Source organism: Sciurus vulgaris (assembly GCF_902686455.1).
Source record: "Sciurus vulgaris genome assembly, chromosome: 5".
Lineage (NCBI taxonomy): Eukaryota > Metazoa > Chordata > Mammalia > Rodentia > Sciuridae > Sciurus > Sciurus vulgaris.
This window is the reverse complement of record NC_136465.1, coordinates 17,658,663-17,679,264: the sequence shown is the minus strand read 5'-3', so window position 1 is coordinate 17,679,264 and position 20,602 is coordinate 17,658,663. Positions and strand designations below refer to the sequence as shown.

Genomic DNA, 20,602 nt, shown 5'->3' with positions numbered 1-20,602 from the left:
AATAAAAAGTAGTTTTTTTTATTGCTTTCTAGCTAGTCTGTAGTTTTCACTTTTAAAATCTCTCCTTTAATCTTAATAGCATCAAGAAATGTGGTTTGCAAATTTAAGACACTTAAAGTTTTAGTTATTTATGATTGTACAGTTCTAATTTCATTGGCTTATGACCAGAGAATGTGATTTACAAAAGGTATTTTTCCCTCAAATTTATTATGGGTTTGCTTATAGCCAACCACATGATAATTTTTTCTTAATGTTCCATGGAACACAATTAATAAGCCAAAAGCTCATTATTTGAGGGATGAGTGTTTATATTCAAGTTTACTGACTCACTTTCTCCATGTCCTTCCATTTTTCAGCCAGTTCACCCTTAGAGACAAGTATACTGACCATTTCTACTATGTTGGATTTCAAGTGCTCCTTGTGTTTCAAACAGCATTTGTGTTTTACACTTTAGTTGCTATGTTGTTTGGTGCACTTGGGTTTATAATTATTACCTTCCTCTTAAGTATGTGTTATCATCTAAAAATACTCTTCATCCTGTTCAGTGCTTAATCTTATACGATGGAAATTTAAAAGAATCTCTCCCACAAAATGCTCTATTTCTTTATTTCTTGTACATTTCAAAATAGGATTTTTAAAACATTTCACCCTATCTCCCTCTTTCTCATTAATCCTAAAGTTTGCTGAAACGGTTTAGTACATTTGTTCTGCAGTCTTCCTAAAATTATCTTGTATTATGCATTTTATTTCAAAAGCCTTATTTTGTACTTACATTACACATTCCCTGAGTTTCTCCTTATCCCCTTGTTCTTCTAGATTTAATTGTGTCTGTGTTTCCTGCTCGTCTGCCTGCTTTCTTTTTTCATTTTGACATCTTATCCCTTATTATTTTGTCCTGCATATTTTTTTCAGGTGGGTGATAAACTCTGCAATTCTTCTCAAATCTTTCATTTTCTGTGACAGGTACAGACATGCGTATGGAAATCATGGTTGCAATTCTTGCTACTCTTGTCACGTTCAGTCTGGAGCAGCTCTTCTACTGTCATCTAGATCCCGATTTTATAGAAGGCCAATGCTGGTCTGATTCTTTATTCCCTTTCTAGTCTTTTCTGTTGGGAATCTCATAGAGGCTTCTCTTTATACTCAGAACTCAGGGATTTTTGCTAGGGCCATGCCTTAGTTTTCTCGTCCATCCAATCTACACCTGGAAAATCCCACCCTGAGTCTCCCACGTATGACTGTTCACACGTGAACTGCTATGAGAGTTGATGAACAACTGGGCAGACTCGTCCTATCACAGATGTAAGGTTCCAGCGTGGGCTGCACTCAGTGCCAAGTGGTGATTCTTTTACAGGTCCGTGATTATCTCTCTGATGTACACAATACCCCTGATCCACCACACCCCTGATCCACCACAACTGTGGTTAAGAGCTTGGGTATCTGGAGTTGACACCATGTATGTTCAAAGGCCTAGTTCTAAATTCCTGTGATAGGTTTCACTCATTAAGCTTCAGTGTTCTTTTATTAAGGAGTAATGACAATACCTTTGGAAACAGAGTCATATTAAACTAAATGATACTGTTTATTGAATTAGGAGAACATAAATAAACTCTCAATAAATGCTAGCTAATGTAATTATTAAGATGGGGATATAGCTCAGTTGGTAAAGTGCTTGCCTTGCATGCACAAGGCCCTGGGTACAATCCCCAGCACACACACAAAATGATAACAATAATAATGCTTTTTAGTAACATATAACTTAACCCTGTATTTTCTTTTGGAGTGTGTGGCACTGGGGATTGAGACCAGAATCTCTCACATGCTAGAAAAGTGCTCTACCACAAAGCTATACTGGCACTGGGTCCAGCTCTATCACTGAACTAATAAAATTAAATTTTATTTTGAGACAGGACCTTACCAAGTTGCTGAGGCTAGCCTTGAACTTGTGATCCTCTGGCCTCAGTCTCCCAAGTAGCTGGGATTACTGGCATATGCCACTGAAAAAAAAAATCTGTAAATATCAAACTTTGTTCCTGCATACTGTAAAAATACCTATATTTGGAGACCTCCTTAATCTTCTCTCCTCCAATAACACGAGGAACCTTGTGCTCTTAGATCAATCTCTGCAAGCTTTTCTAGAATCTTGTTTCACTGCCTATTATTGTTCTTCTATACATCTACTGGTTTCTTCCTGCAGCCATAAATATTCATAAATTCTCTACTAGCTTTGCAAGAGAACAGCCCCTCCTAATACTGCTTTCTTTGATGGCTGCCACCCCTCTCTTATCCTTTATCTTGGAGGTCACAGTTCACATTAACTGTTTTTATAGTCGTTTCCAGTTTATTCTTAAGCCCACTGCAATCTAGAGTCCATTTCTATGCTTTAATCAAACTGCTTTGACAAAGATCAGCAATAACCTTCTAACTGTAAAATTCAACTGATTCTTTTTGTTTTCATCTTGTGGCACCCTAAGAAGTCAGTTCTTCCGTAGTCTATCATTATAATATTCTCCTGCTCTCTCTCCTACCTCTCTGGCCATTATGTTACTATCTCCTCTTCAGTCTGCTATTCAAATGTTCATTCTGCCCCTGGCCTTCTTCCTTTCTCATTTCTTTAGTACCCCTTGGGATGGTCACATCTACTTCTATAGTTTCATCTCCCACTTATATGTTTCTCAAAATGCAATGGATAAATAAGAAACACAAGACCAACTGGTAGCTATTAATACTGAATAACTTAGACCTTAGCACTTTGGAGCCATTTACTATACATATTCTTGGAGCATATTCTCTCTGCTATTTTCATTTAAAACCAAGCTTAAAGGATGACATTCTTAGACTGCTCTAAAACTGCAAAGTTTATAAAATACAACATTTATTATGGATCTAAGTAAATGAAAATAGTAATAGTCACTTTTTGCTATGGTTTGCTCCCCATATTCATGCAGGAGCTTAATGCCCAGAGTTTTATGTTAATGATACTAAGAGGGTAGAAACATAATCCAACTACAGTGTTTAGCTGTGGGGCCTTTGGGAAGTGATTAGATTAGATCATTAGGTTGGAGCATCCATGACTTCTAAGGAGAGGGAGAGAAATCACATAGGTATAGAGATGTATACCTGCTCCAGCCATGATGTGATACAGCCCAAGAGGGCCTTCACCAGAGTTTGTGCCATGCTGTTTGGACCTGTACCTCTAGAAATATAACTTTATACCTCCAGAACTGTAACTGGTACCTCCTTTCTTAGTAAAGTAGCCTGTCTCAGGTGTTTTTGTTAGAATAATGAAAAGTTGACTAATAAACCTTTAGAGAATAGCATCACTGTTTCTGAAGATGAATCTATTTCAAGGTAGCTTCCTAAACTCTAAGATAGTTTATATTGGAAGAAAAATACTCCATGGGGCAGAATGGAAGAAAGGATCTATTTAATTAGGACTAAGTTGAAGTCTAGGAATTTTAACAAGCTTTTACTTTTCTAGTTAATACTAAAACCAATTTACATATATATATTTTTGTTTGTTTAAAAGGCAAAACATAAACACTAAAATATGTTCAGCATTTTGAATTCCTACTAGAAACTCCAAGTACACAAAAGAATGAGCAAATCCTAGGGCTGAGAGGACACACTAGGGTTGACACATGGGTAAAAAGAAATAACTTTATCCTTGGAGTTTACTCTGACATCTTTATTTTTCACTATTTAAAGTAGAAGGTGGTATTTAAATGATAAGTTTGGGAAGAAGAAATAAGAATGAATTATTGTAATCAAACCATTTTAAACCTAAGACTATTTGCTGTGCAAACTAAATGTGAAACAGCGAGCAGGATAAATCCAATCAAGAAATTTGCTAAAGAAAACAAAACGCTCCATGACATCTAATTACTATCCATTTTCTCAAACAAATGGAGGTGAAAATGATGCCTAAAAACATGTTACTCTCCTGTGTTCCCTGCAATCTGCATCTTTTTATCTAGTATGATTCATCAGAGCAGGCCACCGTCCTAATAGGCACCAAGAATGTGATTTCACAATGCTATTTATTTTAAATTCATGTAAAGCATGAAATGAAAAGCTTTTTTCCTTCTAAGATGTTTGTTAATTAAACCTCTTGTGCAGCTGACTCATAACACTCATACAAAAATCATTTACATATATACAAATTGGCATCAAATCCAAAAATCTGTATTCTCAGGTGAATATAAAGTCCAATTTAGAAAGTGACCAAATTTCAATCAAAATTTATCACCATCAGTTAAAAACAGACTGAGATTCTGGTTTTATTTACTTTATGCCTTAGTGTATAGGTTAAAATGCTACATGCAATTAAAACAAATTTTTAAGAAGTTGAACATCGTAATTTCCACTGTGAGAATACAGAAAGGAAAATTGATAATACGCTCTTGCTTGAAGCTATGAGATGCCAATAAAAATATCAGTAACTAATGTAAAAATGCATCCTAAATTGTCTGTCAATTCCTGATTTTGAAAGTGGCATTAACACATATGAATACGTGACCAGTGTAACTCCACTTCATGTATAACCACAGAAATGGGAAGTTTTACTCCATGTATGCATATGTCAAAATACTTTCTACTGTCATGTATAATTAAAAACAAAAAACAGCAGCATTAAAAGTGTTTTTCATAATTTGATGACTGTATTTTTAAAAAATTCTAGTATTTGTTTATCTCTTGAAAAATAACTCAGCATCATCCTTCCATTTTTAACTACAGAACACAGAAAAGTGCTATTTTTACAAATCTGGAAGCCAGGATCAACAGCAAGTCAGATGAAAAGATGTTTTGGTCCATCACTCAACTAAACACACTTGAAAAAAATCACCCAATCACAGATTTTAAAGCTGAAAGGGGCCTGGAGTTTCATTTAATGCAATTTTCTCATGTTACATAAACAATGCTATCTATAATCAGGAACACATGCCCCACACTGGTGTAGAGAGGAATAAGAGAATGCGCCAATTCAATGGAGTCACAATTTTTACCAATCCATTCAGTCAGCATGGACATCTGCCTTCCACATCCCAAGGATGTGGAGATGTAGCTGCAGCAGGAATTCCGTATCTGTCAGCACTGAAGCCCTCCTCAGTCCACGGACAGGGTCACTAACAGACCTGGTGGGTCCTGGGGTACTCCCTCACTAGGCCTCAGGCTTCTGTGAGGCCCAACAAACTTCCCAGGGTAAATCTGACACATGAACCAGGAAGTTAGGAAGGACCCTTTTAATGATCATACAGAGGCGTGGAAAGGCACTTAGAGCAGATAACCATCAACAGCCCTTGTTAGAAAAGATCAAAGTATTCTTCAATGCAATGAATGAAGATGAAGTCTTAAAACATTTTTTAAGCCCAGAAAGAGAGTCTGAGCACTGACTCATCCATCTTTCTTCCACTGGCCTAATTAATACAACAGTCAGAATTGTGATTGGTGGGAGGCTCTTCCCGCTTTCTACTCAGGGAAGGTTCCCTGGCATTCTGGTCTAGGCTGTGCTTGTACTATCCTGACCAGGTTGCTGTGTCTGTTCACTTCTCATCCCAATTCCACGGAGTCTGACCCCCGGGAGGGCCATGCCAGGGCTTCATTCCTAGATTGCCCTTCACACATTCACGTGATCCCTGTGGGGTTAGTACTTATTGAAAGGAAAGAAGGGAGGGGAGGGAGAGAGGGTGGGACAAGGAGGAGCAGGAAGCAGGGCTAGGACCTGCGTGGCACTTAAGAGTTGGCATCCTGGACCTACCTCATGCCTGGCTGGCTCTGACGAGGCTACAACCTCTGCATCAGTTTCTCAGGACGACTAAAAAAGTTTCTTAGAAACTTCCTAGTTTCTGTTTGCTGGGCATCCAAACCAGAATCATGTTTTCAAACAGAATCCATCAGAGTACTGCCTGAATCTCTCCAGCTGCAATGTCTTTCCATGAACATGAAGTTTTAAAAACATGATGGATAGGTCCTAAATATCCCTTACATAATGGTCACACCTCCCTGCTGGACTGGACCATTCATCCAGACTACAACGAAAGGAAACGTGGGTGTGAGCCTCATTTTCCCAGGCTTCAATGCCTACTCCACATTTTCTTCTTTTAAGCATTTACCATTGCTTTAGAGAATGATGAGAGTCTAAACACCCTTTTCAAAGCCAACGTCCTGAAGACACAGGAAAGCAAGAAGAGCTGGAGAAAACCCTACCAGGGATCAGCCTGCCTCAAATGGGCTCCTCAATGTCATTGCTGTCTGGCAGGTCTGGAATCTTCTGTGGTTTCTTTCTGCTTGGCCCCGGCTCACTTACACTTCAAACACTGCAAAAACTCCCTTTCCCATTGAACTTAAAAAAAAAAAAAAAACAAAAACTTATAGGCAGCTGGATCAAATCTCTCTTTCAGTGATCCAAGGAATGAAGAGAAGATTTTGCATCAAGGACAGAGAGTTCCTGGTACAATGTGATAGCTAGTTTTAATTTTTTGATAATGAACTAATTTCACTTTTTAAAGACATGATAGAGGCAAATATATTTGCAATTTAACAGTTGTTTTTTTGGAGCCAAAAGATAAAAGTCATTAAAATTTCTCAAGAGCCTGGTCTGGTGAATACAATAATCAATAGCCACACTCAAAGAATTTCACGGCTGTGCACTAACCAGCCGCCTATGCCAGTCACTTTTAACCACTCCATCAATCATCTGACAGTTTCTCTTTAGGGTAGTTCAGTTTTTGTCACAATCAGACCTGTGACAATACCACCATCATAAACCTTATAAAAATACCTCCTAGTCTGGCAGGGACAGACACAAAGCTCCTGATAGAAACCAAAGGAGAGTTTCTTGAGCAACGTGGCAGCAAAGGCTTATCTCAGTACTTGGCCAGCAGATGACTCACTGTTAGCAGAATGGGTCTGAAGCTAATATCTGAATGTCAACAGTGATAGATCATCAGCATCCATAAAAACTGAATCATCTTTAATCATCAGTTCATAGCATTTCCTAATTTTTAAAGAATACATGCACTCTTATGTTAAAATAACAATAGACTCCTCTGCCATGAATACATTACAACAGTCAGACTTAATCACCAGAGGACGTGCATTCCTTAGACGTGAGCTGCCTGGGTTCAGGGGTATAGTAAGAACTAGAAAAAACAAGAATACGAGTGTGTTCTTAACTGAGTGTGAGTCAGACAAAATCATTCTATCACGAATGACCCATGGTGACTAGCCATTTCTGATACCAGGACTCTGGAAGAGTTCTGAGTGTGCAAATATTTACATCTGCGCTATGCTGGTGTTGTATCTCATGGGTTCCACCTTACAGAGTTTCAGAAATTGGAAATTCCATTTGCCTTGTGTTTTTTCCAATGCTTGCCTGCACTCTTAGTTCACCCATCATGTTATTGGGTACTTTGGCACGAGATGAGTTTCAAGAACTCATTAGACACTCAAGGCATGAATGGTCTTCTCAGCTACACTGGCAACCCAAGCTCCGCGGGGAGTAAACACTGTTTATTTCTTGTGCTGCTCCCAATCTGGCATTCTGTAAGTGGTTCTGACGTCCCTCTCTTGATCGTCTATGGATTTGCTTTTTGCTTGCCAGTTGAGGGGTAAATGTGACTCTGTGGCATCTAAGTGAGGGGGCCTGAGAGGAAATGAGGTGAACGGTGATGAGAGGATCGTGTGCAACTCAGAGAAGCAACACGAAAGCTTGGGATAATGTCAGGAGCTCTCCAGGGGAAAGGAAAAAGACAGGACTTATTTTACTTGTGAGAAAAATCAATCACAGGAAAGAAAAGAGATTCGGTAGAAAGGAGACAGGCACTGGGGATCTGCTATTTGCAAAAGTCTCAGGAAGGGGGGCATCAGAAGTAGGGTGGCAGGAAGAGCTAAGAGGAAATCACATGTCAAGCTTCCGGTGGTCCATACGCTCCCTGCCTCACTGCCCTCGACTTTCCCATCTGGCTTCCACACCCACTATCCCACGGAAATGGCCTGATCAATGATTTTCTAGTTGCTGAATTCATGCAGCACTTTGCAGTTGCGATCTCATCGTTCTATACAATGCAACATTTCCAACATCTCTTGCTCTCTGGGGCACCACTCTCTTTATAAAAGTTCTCTTAGCTTTGTGGTCATATGGCTCCTTCGGTCTCACATATGAAGCGTCTGTGCTCGGTTCTAGCCGCCACCTTCTCGCTCTACAAAAGTCTCTGAACAACATTGTTTGCTCCTATGTCTTAAATTATCAATCCTTTGTGGACAACTCTCTGGATCTGCATTTCTAGGCTCCCTCCTTGGCTCTAAATCTGAAAGTTTACTTTGTTACTAGACATATCCTTCTTTGACTCCACAATCCTGAATTCAACACAGCAACTAGAACTTTCCAGTAGGTCTCTGCTTCTCCCTCCCAATTACTCCTGTCCCAGTTCAAGCTAATCTGGTCTGTATGTCTCTGGTTCAATCTGCTGCTAATTTGCTTCCCATTCCGCAGCCAGAATTTTCTAAACTATTGATAGGATCACATCACACCCCATCTGGAACTCTCTTGTAGCTTCGAGTTGCTCTGAGCTATTCAACTCTTTAATATAGTTTTCCAGGCTTTTCAGAATCTGTCTTCAGTAACCTTTTATATACCACTGACCCTGTAGCTCCCAAATAAGCTGTTGTTTCCTACCTCTAAGTATCTACGTAAGTTTGTCCCTGTCTGAATCCACTTATAAGACTAACTTCTACTTGTCTTTTAAAGTGTGGGCTTAGAAACATGCCCCTTACTCTGTGATTTCTTCCACGATCTTCCTTCTCTCCTTATTTCTCAGTACACTGTCCTCTGCATATGTTTCCCAGCATTTATCAGATTGCATTCAATGGTCTTTCGTTAATCTTTTTAGAAAGAACAAAAACTCCACTTTGGGAACTGTATCTTGCTCACAATCCTATATCCAGTGCGTAACGGTCTAGGAAAACTGGCAGAATCCTCATCTTATAGATGCATTCATTACTGATCTGCTTCCTAACTTACATTATGACCTTCTGTACCAGAACAGTAGTTTGTTGGCTAAAGTTCAATTGGTAATGGGTGTTTGAGTCACTTTTAGTTGTTCATCTGAGCATTATGAAATGGCTGAGGTATTGACATTTCCATGGTACTTCATGGTTTCTGGTAATGATAGGGAGAATACCTGAAAACAGTTCTGTGTTAGAAAACTTCGAAGTTTACTTACTGTAAGTAGAGAAGATAATGAGAGACAGTCCCATACCCAGTGAATAGTGGCTGGGGTCAGGAGAGCACAAAGAGAGAACAGTGCCCATCAGACCTTACTACAGCAGGGCTAATGGGAGTGGAAGTACGTTACAGCATGCTTGCCATGGATGAGCCCAAAGTTAGTTGAATCTGGTTGAGGACAAGGTAGGGAATCCCTCCCCCATACCTGCAGTAATTAGAAAGGCTACACAGTACAGCTTCAGTGTTGAATCAAGAACAGCCTGATGGAAGAAGCACTAGGCTTGGTTACTAATACCACCTTTACAACGTGAGCAGGCTGACCACTCCTGAGTCTTAGCTTCTCAATCTAAACAATGGGAGCAACGTCCTCCCATGAAGTTGTGAAGTTCAAATGCAAAAGGCACCTTAAAGCTTTATGGTATAACAAGCCAGTCTTATTTTTCGCTGGCTGACCACCAGAGCAAGGTGCCTTAGGAAATCTGCCAAAGCATTTCCTACACGTGTCACATGTGATGAGACATGAGCAACATCGACTGATTTTTAGATACCAGACATAAAGCAGCGTTCTGCAAGGGATAGGTGAGGGGCTTCTGTTTCATGTTCCCTGCCAGGTGGAAAATGGGTGTGTAGGTCTGTGGCTTGTTTCCTCTTAGAAGGCTCAAGTCTGGGAGTGTCCCGATTTCCAGGGTGAGGGTGGAGGGAGGGAGAAGGAGAGGAGCTGTGTTGGATTTCTGGTGCAATACTTCTTCCTGGAAGCCAAGTATGCAGAACTAACGTGATATGTGTGACTGATGTCGGTGGGAACGAGGATCAAAGGTCTTTGTGACTACTCTCTCTGCCGAGTCACTAACTCCGGCCTACTGAGCCCCGGCCTGGCCTATTCCTCCCTGCACTAGTCCCAGGAGGGTTTATGTGGGCATCTGCTGCCCATCTAAAGTAGAAAGAAGAGGTGGAAGAATCTTTACCCTTCAACGAAGTTTGCATGGGAGGGAGGGGTGTGTATCTGGAGGGCCGACATGGTTGGCCTGACCAACTCCTAACCATTTCACACTCAGGCTGCTGAGGACTGTGAACAGTAGGAAAAAAGTCTAGGGGAAAAAATGAGATTGGCAAGAATTAGAAAGGGAAGGAAAGGGAAGCAAACACTCCCACTTCTCTAGGAGCCATCAGGAAGGGAGCCAATGTTCATGATGTCATCACTGGTTTTATTTTCATTCTTTGTGGTCCTGGGGATTGAACCTGGGGCCTTGTGCATGCCAGGCAAGCTCTCTTCCAATCTCCAGTCCTCCCAATATGTACTATTACCCTCCTTACACATTTTCATAGATTTAAATGTTCTTTATATTAACCATGCAACAGAACTTTCCCTGATTTGACAGATGAATGAGTTGAGGTTCCAAATCAGAAATTAGTTAAATGGCAGTCATGGAGTCTAATGAGGTTTGCCTACTTCCAAAGTCCCACCCTTTCTGTGCATATTCCAAGAGACAACTTTTCCTAGGTGGATCTGAGGAAGCCAAGGAAAAAGATCCCAGCCCAACAAAGTTCTCTCATGTTAGGAGTGGGAAGCTGCTGTATGGCTATATTCAGACTGGCACAACACCCAGGGTGCTTTATGGACATGAGAGGTGGGAAGTATTAACCCTCTGATTTCCTTTCAGGGTGCTGCAAACCTCTGTGGCAAGCCTCTTGTTTGGTTGAGAAGGAGCATGGAAGGCATTCGAGGGGATGGAGCCTGAGGATTTGGAGCTCTTCCCCAGTATGATTTCAGTCGTACTTGGTTTTCCTTCTGATGATGATTATTTTTGGTTTGTATTTTGAAGGAGAGAAACTTTTACTAAGACTCCCTACATTTAATGAGAAAATACTAATTGCATTTGTCTGTACGAGTAAAAATCATTACAGGCTATTTTGTAGCTGAAAAGTCTTGATGAAAGGCTTAAAGTAATCGATGACCAATTGATAATGGAGTGAGATGCTGGACACACTGAGTGAGGGCCCTCATGCCTGTGTGTGGCATCTATGCTTATAGTCAGGTGGGTTTTTTTTTTTTAATTATTTTTTTTAATTTTTACAGTCTGCATTTTGATTCATTGTACACAAATGGGGTACATCTTTTTGTTTCTATGGTTGTGCACAATGTAGATTCATACCATTCGTGTACTCATACATGTACACAGGGTCATGATGTCTGTCTCATTCCACCATTTTTCGTACCCCCTTCCCCCCTCTCATTTCCCTCTATGTAATCTAAAGTTCCTCCATTCTTCTCTCACCCCCCCACACCCTCACCCCCATTATATATCATCACCCATTTTTGAGGGAAAACATTGGGCCTTTGGTTTTTTTGGGATTGGCTTATTTCACTTAGCATGATATTCTCCAATTCCATCCATTTATCTGCAAATGCCATATTATTCTTCTTTACGGCTGAATAATATTCCATTGTGTATATATACCACAGTTTCTTCATCCATTCATCTGTTGAAGGCCATCTAGGTTAATTCTACAATCCAGCTATTGTGAATTGAGCTGCTATAAACATTGATGTGACTCCCAAAGCACAAAAAATCAAAGCAAGAATCAATAAATGGGATGAATTCAAACTAAAAGCTTTTCCTCAGAATAGAGAGCCTACAGAGTGGGAGAAAATCTTTTCCACATGCACTTCAGACAGAGCACTAATCTCCAAAATTTATAAAGAACTTACAAAACCTTATACCAAAAATAAGAAGAACCCAATCAATAAATGGGCCAAGGAACTGGACAGACACTTTATAGAAGAAGATATACAGGCGATTAATAAATGTAAGAAAAAGTGTTCAACATCTCTGGTAATGAGAGAAATGCAAATCAAAGCAACTCTAAGATTTCATCTTACTCCAATTAGAATGGCTACTATCAAGAACACAAAAATAATAGATGTTGGTGTGGATGTGGGGAAAAGGTACACTTTTACATTGCTGGTGGAGTTGCAAATTGGTGCAACCACTCAGGAAAGTAGTGTGGAGAATCCTCAGAAAACTTGGAAAGGATGCACCTTTTGACCCAGTTATCCCACTCCTCATTTTATACCCAAAGGACTTAAAAGTAGCATACTACAGTCAGGTGGTCTTTAAAGGAGTTGACTTTTGATCTCTTTAGGAGAACTATTTGATTCACTTAATCTAAGAAGCAGAGGCCTTGCTTTCTTCGGTCTCTGGCAATAGTATCCAGCACACTGGCAGACAGGAGAGGGTGGGGTGCAGTGATGGAGGACCTGCCCATCTGGAGGGAAGGGAGGCCACTCAGGAGGGAAGAGCTCCTGGAAGGCTTCAGACAGAAATCCTTGATGCTGAAGAATTTGGGGAATATCAATGTGCAAAAAAGAGAGGATTGATACAGAATATGTGTGCTAGTGAGAACCTAAAGGACAGATGGTAGGTTCTATGATCTCTGTAGCCTTACGCCTGCCTCAGCCCCCATCATATAGAAGACTGACTGACTCAGTGCCAAACTGAATTAAAATAGTCTTGGGCTAGGGGAAAGGAGGCACTTTTCTCATTGCTCCTCATTCAGAATACAGGTGCTCCCTAATTTATGATAGAGCTATGTCCCAGTAAACCTATTTGAAAATATCCTGAGTCGAAAATATACTCCACCCGTCAACTGAACACCACAGCTTATTAGCAGCACAGCACACGGTACAGGAACATGACTGAGTGGCAGAATGGAAGGTGCAATTCACTGCCCCTGCCGGGCACTGTGAGAGGATTATACCGCACGTCCCTAGCCCTGGAAACCACCAGAATTCAAAGTACAGTTTGTACTAAACATGTCCTGCTTTTGCACCACTGTAAAGTAAAGAAGAAAAGGTAAGTTGAACCACTGAAAGTTGGGGCCACGTATAGTGGAGAACTGGCTAAAGAAATGAAGCAGAAAAAAGGTATGGCTACATTTCTCCCAACCAGACCTGAACCCCAGAGTGTTGATACTGGCATTCTATGAGTACAGGGGAGGTAGCAACGTGCCAATGGTTGGGCACATGCCTTACCCAGCAGGTTCTCTGAGAAGGGCTGCTCGCCATGGAGGACACCACCCTCTAACCCCTTTGAGTACCAGGGGCATCAGTGGGAGCAGCAGTGACCTCGGACTTGTCTTCAAATTCCTTCAGGGAAAAAACAGCTTCTTATGTAAAATGAACAGTTTGTGACATTGTGACATAATCTCTTTAATTTCTACGATACATTTGTTATTCGAAGCATAACTTTTCGTCATTTATTATTTGCTACCCCCATCCATCCTGCAATATAAATGTCAAAAGCTGTTTGCCATTCTATGAACATGTCACATCTCCCAAATCTGCTTTCCTCCCCGTCTCTGGCGAAAGTGCTCTCCCTTGTCTTGCCTGACAAACTCCTGTTCACCCGCAGGTATTGGTTCAAGGTGTTCATTTCTCAGAGATGCATTCTCTGATCTTTGCAAGCACAACTGGGTGGCCCACTTCATTTATGATTTTTCCATGGCTGTCTTATTTTGTCTCGTTCTTTCAATGAATGCTCAATTTACCTGTTTTCCTCCCTGTTTTTTGAGCTCTTTGTAGGCAGGGACAATGTCTTAAGTCATTTTTAGAAGTCCAGGATTTTAGACAGGATCTGAGATGTGATAAACTCTAAATAGCTATGAGAAGATACAAAATTCAAACTGTATAAACCCCAAATCATCTTGTAAGCATGCAATTACTTTCTGTGTAGAATCTGCCATCATGTTCAAGCAGATAAGGCTTCCAGCAGGGTTAAGGAGTAACCAGCAATGGGACACTGGCAGCCTTCCATAGGATACACCCATTACCAGTACCAAGCCGATAATATACTCTAAAACCTGGGAGTAATTCGAAGAAGAAGAGGTCTAGGTACTTAATACTGTTGTTTCTGTGGGCAACTCAATATCCCGAAGTAACTCTGAAACAAAGTTCTGCTCAGCAGTGAACAACGGCCTGTTAACTGTATGGTGCTTGGACTTTTCAGATAAAAATGCCCAACAGATATTCATATTTGATAGTCACCTAACTTTCTTGTTTTTAATTTTTCAAATCAGGGAGGAAAAAAAAAAAAAAAATCAGGTAGCTAGATCCACATAAGACCCAGACTTGCCAAGATTAAAGCATTCACTGTACTTTTTTTTCCAGATTCTTTTATCTTTTTTTTTTTTTTTTTTTTTTTGAAGCAGTAACAACAGAGGGAGTGGAGACTGGTTATAAAATGTGACTGCCATTTTGCAGGCTTACTCTTATATTAAGTATATCTTAAGAAGACACTTTACAGCCATGTGTCCTTCTTATTGATTCAAATGAAATGGCCACCTGGTAACTCATAGTCCGACTTTCCATTCACCCACTAAAACGTTCTAAGTGTCAGTTTCTTCTCTTTATAAAAGGAATTTCACCCAGTTGTCCCCAAATGCACATTTACCACACTCCCGAGGCACTATAAGTCTGGAGAAGAAATCTTTTGGCGGTTCTAATCCAAACTGATACCAAAGCCTCAATGTTTACAAAGTTGCTCCCATGCCAATATTTAGCAAATATCTGGATGACTCAAACTCATACCAGTATACTTTTGAAAGGACCATAAGTTAGAAAAAGCTGATGGCTTGGAAACAGCATCTCCCTCTGCATTACTTCTGTTAAATGCTGAATGCAAGAGCAGTTTTCTCTTCCCAGGTCTACCCTGAGATGGAGTGGGTGGAAATCCTGTGGTTAGGTACTCAAAAATATAAAATAAAATAAATGGTTTTGCCAAAGACAGCTGTGCCCCTTACAGAGATTCTAGAGAAAGTGGGAAAGTGAGCCAAAGAACGGGATTTATGCAGGGAACAGCTGTGAAAGTGAGATCTAATTTCAAAGGGTTGTTCCTACAGAGACAAAGTTAGCTGAAAGGACCAGAGTGAGCCAGGGTGCGTGCACATGCTGATTTGGTGGAAGCCACAGAAGTGGACTTAAAATTAGAAGCTGTGCTCGCTAAATAAAAAAGTAAAGTCAATTCAAGATATCTGGCCACCAAAGAGCATGGATAATCTTTGACTATCGACAACTGTTCCAATGGATCTGAGTAGATGCCTAAGGAAGGCTGGTTTTAAAAAAGAATAATTCAGTCTTATTATACATGGCATTATTACAACATTTCAAAATGTTTAAAATAAAAACGCATCAAGTACATTTCTCCCCAACAGCTGTATCTCCATTCCAGAGCAGTTCGCTATCTCAGTGGTACAGCCTGGGTGACATTACAGGGGCTCTCATCTGACTCGGTCCTGTAGATGCTGAATCCAAGGGGAGTCCTTTTCCCCAGAAACAAGTGTGGAAAGGCAGCTCCAGCAGTGTGTAAACTGTATTAAAATGGGCATATGTACAAAAGCAAAAGCTTACAATGAACACAATCCCTTTCTCCGAATGTCTAAATACTGCTGGGGTGTTGAGGAGAGATGGCGATAAGACAGAGCTTGTCACAAAGTGCTGTGGGGAATGAAGGCTGGGACAATCTTTCTAGAAGTCATTTAGAAAAATGTCTGGAGAACTGTAAACAGTTCCTATCCTGTGGCCCTGGAGACTCTCAGGAAACTAGCTTAAGGAACTAAACAGACAATGTGCACAAATACCTATGTGCCGTCATTTAGACTGAAAAATTGAAAAGGTATGTCTGAAAATGAAAAAAAAATGTTAAATTATGATTTAATGTTAAATTACTATTTAATGGAAAACACTTAACTCTCACTTTTCACAAACATCAACTGGAAATGAATCAAAGTACTAGATATTAGATCAGAAACTGTGCAACTTCTAAAAGAAAATGTACGGTCCACACTCCTGCATACAGGCACAGGCAATGACTTTCTCAATAGGACCCCTAACGCTCAGGAAATAATACTAAAAGTTAATAAGTCGGATGGCATGAAAGAAAAAAGTCACACAGCAAGGGAAACAACTAGGAATGTGGAGAGAACCTACAGAATGGGAGAAAAATCTTTGCTAGCTACTCTTCTAACTGAGGATTAATCTCTAGAATATATAAAGAACTTAAAACTGAATTATTTCATAAACCTTATAGAGGGAAAATAAAAATGTACTGACATATTATTTCATTCACCAGATACCAGATCGACACACCAAAAAATGCTTCAGGAAAAAATTTAGTGAGAAAATGTTTATGATAATGTATAGAGTGAAAATAACAAGGTGCCAAAACTATGTTATGGTATGAGGCCAAATCAATCTGAAAATCTTTTCCCGGGAATGATGTTATCAAGAGAGCAGAATAGGGAGTCCCAGCTGTCACACACCCACAGAAATACTGATTTAACAATGATATATGGACCAAAATACCTGCTAAGACTATGTCAGAATCTAGTTATGAGGCTGCAGGAGTCCAGGAGAGCACGAAGATGAGAAATACACACTGAAACAGGTAAGAATGATCTCCTTCACTCACATCAGCCCCTCCCTCAAGCTGGCACAGCTCAGCATGGGAGAGAAGGGCCTGGCCCGTGAATTCTCCCTCAGGAGAAAGGAAAAAGCGGAGCAAGCCTGCAGTGTTCTGGTTTTTCAGAGGGCTACCCAAGTAATGAGTTTATCTTGGCTCACAAGAAGCACTGACAGAACTGGCATTCTGTGGATGCCTGGGGATTGCAAAGAACAAAGGGAAGTGGTGGGTGGCTTGCTGCAGTCGGCACAGCTTGGTGCAATGGGAGAAAGGCACTCAACTTGAGGAGAGGAGTGTGCAGCCAGTATTCCAGTTTTTCAGAGGGCTATGGAGAAACTCATTTCTGTCTCACCTCATTCAGAACACTAACAAAAACCAGCATAGTTTGGATGCCTGGGGGTGGCTGAGAATAAAAGAAAGTGATATATAGGCTGGCTCTGGATGGTATGGCTCTGGCATAATTGGGAGGAGATGCACAACTCAAGACTTTTCCCTTGGGAGGGAGGAAGGGAAATGAAGCATGTATCTAGCATTCTGGTTTTTCAGAGGACTGGTTGAAGGACTGACAGCTGATTTGCTTGATTCATCATACTGATGCCGAGGTGGTATGATACTGAATGCCTGATGGCTGTTTAGAACAAGGAAGAACTTGATGGCTTGCTGCTGTAGAACCAGATAACTTGCAATTGTGCAGGCAGAGGATGCAGGCAGAGGATTATAAATTCCTACAAAATAACCTCTACACTTGAGAAAATGCATGTGCACGCCCAGAGAAGGCCTAGCTCCCAAAAAGGATTCAGGCATTTCTAGCCAGGCTCAGTAGTGAAAGTCTTCCCATGTACCACATTAGCTCCTAACCTGGAAGAGCTGGCTGCTTCTTCAAAAGTGCAGATTCCAATACACAGTTACCAGATACACAAAGAAACAGGGAAACATGGTCCAAGGGAACAAAATAAATCTCCAGAAATCAACTCTAAAGAAATTAAGGTGTATGAATTAACTGACAAATACAAAATAACCACCATACAGATAAAACCATAAGGATAACAAAAATAACCATATAAAGATGCTCAATGAACTCACAAAATGATGAATAAGCAAAATGAGAGTTTGAATATTAAATATTCAAAAGAACCAAACAAATATTACAAAGAACCAAATATTAAAATGAACCAAACAAAAATTTAAGCTGAAGCATATGTGTTAAATTGAAATTTTTAGGTGAGGGGTTCAACAGTGGACTTGGTTAAGTAGGAGAAATTAGTGAACTTTGAAAACAGATCATTTGAAGTTTTCTAGTCAGAGGAATGAAGAGAAAAAATATTGAAAAGGAAATAAGAAGCCTAGGGAACTAACGGGACAGACACTACAAAATGGAACAATGTGTGCATTACGGACTTTTAAGAAGAGAGAAAAAAAGAGACAGAAAGGCCCTTTAAGAAAATAAGAACAACCAGGTATAGTGGTGCATACCTATAGTCCCAGTGACTTAGGAGGCTAAGGATCCCAAAGTTCAAGGCCAGCCTCAACAACTTAGGCCCTAAGCAACTTAGCAAGACAATCTCTCAAAATAAAAAATAAAAAGGACTGGGGATGTTACCAGTATAAACAAACAAACAAATATTTTTAAAAAAAATGAAATAAGGACAGAAAACTTCTCACACCTGGGGAAGGAAATGGATGGACATCCAGATTTAATAAGCCAATTAAACTTCAAATAGTATGAATGTAAAGTCACACCAAGACTCATTATGGTCAAATTATGAAAAGTCAAAAAACAGAATTCTGAAAGCAGAAGAGAAAAGTGATTTCTTACAAACCAACAAATGCCTTTAAGACTATCAGTGGACTTCTAAGCCAAACCAGTACAGGGCCAGAAGGAACCCTGATGATATATTTTGATTGCTCAAAGAAAAAAAAACTGCCACAATAATATTTTATCTGGCAAATATTTTCATTTTTGAAGCATCCTTCAAAAATGAAAAGGAAATAAGATTTCCCCAGATAAACAAAACCTGAAGTAATACATCATCGAGACCTGCCTTACACAAATCCAAGTTTTTCAAGTTGAAACAAGAGGATATTAAACAGAAACACAAAAGCATTAAGTTCACTAGTAAAGGTAAATATATAGAAAAGTACATACTATACTGGTATTATACAAATCACTCTTAATTTTGGTAAAGAAATCAGAAAAAAAAGAAAGCAAAAAATACTTATAAAAATACATTAAAGGAATTCAATATAAAAAGATGTCACCTGTGACACTGCGTAACAAAGTATGTGTGCATGTAGGGGGAGTAAAAGTGTATTTTAGTAAGTAACTGAAGTTCACACCTCCTCTGCTTAAAATATGTGGAAACTACCAAATATTTCATGTAAGCCCAGAGTAACCACAAAGGAAGTATCTATAGAAGATAAAAGAAATGAAAAGAATCAGAGCATCATTACAAAAGAAAAAGTATCAATGAAACACAGGAGTATTTATTGTGAGGTGAAACAAGTAACAAATGTCAGTAGTATAGACTCCCTATGAACAATGCTGAAGATAGAAAAACAACAACAACAACAACAACAAAACCAGGAATTTGTTGTTTCTGTGAAACTGACAAACCTTAGGTGGACTAACACTCCAATTCAGAAATTAAAGCAAGAGACACTAGAACTGGTGCCGCAGATACTAAAAGGATAGCAGAAAACTGCTATGAACAATTATATACCCAAAATGGGATAATGGAGAAGAAATGGATACATTACTGGAAACATGCAACCTAACAAGATTGAAGAAACACAAAACCGGAACAGATCTCTAACTGGTAAGGAGACTGAATCAGTAATGAAAACCTCCCAAGGAAGACAAGCCTAGGACCAGATGGCTTCACCACTGAATTCTACCAAACAGCTAAAGAGTTCACGCCAGCCCTTCTGAAACACTTCCAGAAAACTGAAGAGGAGGAACACTTCCAAACTGATTTTGAGGCCAGAATGACCTTGATACCAAAACCGGGGGCGGGGGGGGGGGGGAGGAAGAAAGGAAATTACTAGTTAATATCTGTGATGAATATAGATGCAAAATTCCTAACCAAACATAAGCAAACCAAATTCAACATTAAAACCAAGAGGGATTTATTCTTAGAATGGAAGGATAGTTCAATATATGAAAATAAACCAAAGTGATACACCACCTTAAAGAAAAAAATATTTAAAATCATATGAATGTCTTAATGCAGGCAAAACCCTTGGAAAATTCCATATCCTTTCATGATAAAAATATGCAACAAAGTAGGAGTACTTTGACATGATCTTAGCCACAATCGTGTATATATAAACCTAAAGATTCCACAAAAAAACTGTTAGAACTAATAAATCAGCAAAGTTTTGTAATAGAAAAATCAATGTATAACAACCAGTTGCATCTCTAACAATAAAAAAATCTGAAAAGGAAACTAAAAATCCTATTTATAATACCATCAGAACATATACAATTTATTTAGAAATTAACCTGACCAAGGAGATAAAATACTTTCACACTAATAACTTCAATACATTGCTGAATGAAATTAAAGAAGAAAAAAATAAATGGAAAGAGAAGTCATGTTTGGGGATTAGAAGACTTACTTGTTATTAAAATTCCACACTATTCAAAGCAATCTACAGATTCCATGAAATCTCTACCTATAGCCCCAAAACATTTTCTAATAGAAAATTCTATATAGCATCACAAAGGACCCTGAATAGCCAAAACAACCCAGAGAAAGAATAATACTGGAAGATTCTCATTACTGATTTCGAAACATGATACAAGTATAATATTTAAACTGTATGTATGGTATTATCATACGGACAGACTAATGGAAGAGAGAGGCCAGGAAAATCCACATGCAAATGGTCAAATGACCTTCATGGATCCAACACTACA

The 20,602-nt window shown here is 39.5% G+C and overlaps 1 protein-coding gene across 6 annotated transcripts in view; it reads right to left on the bottom strand.

Annotated features, from left to right (window-relative positions):
- PSD3 (pleckstrin and Sec7 domain containing 3) overlaps positions 1–20,602 on the bottom strand; it is a 593,519-nt gene that overhangs the window by 48,905 nt on the left and 524,012 nt on the right. The gene's annotated exons all lie outside the window — the stretch shown is intronic.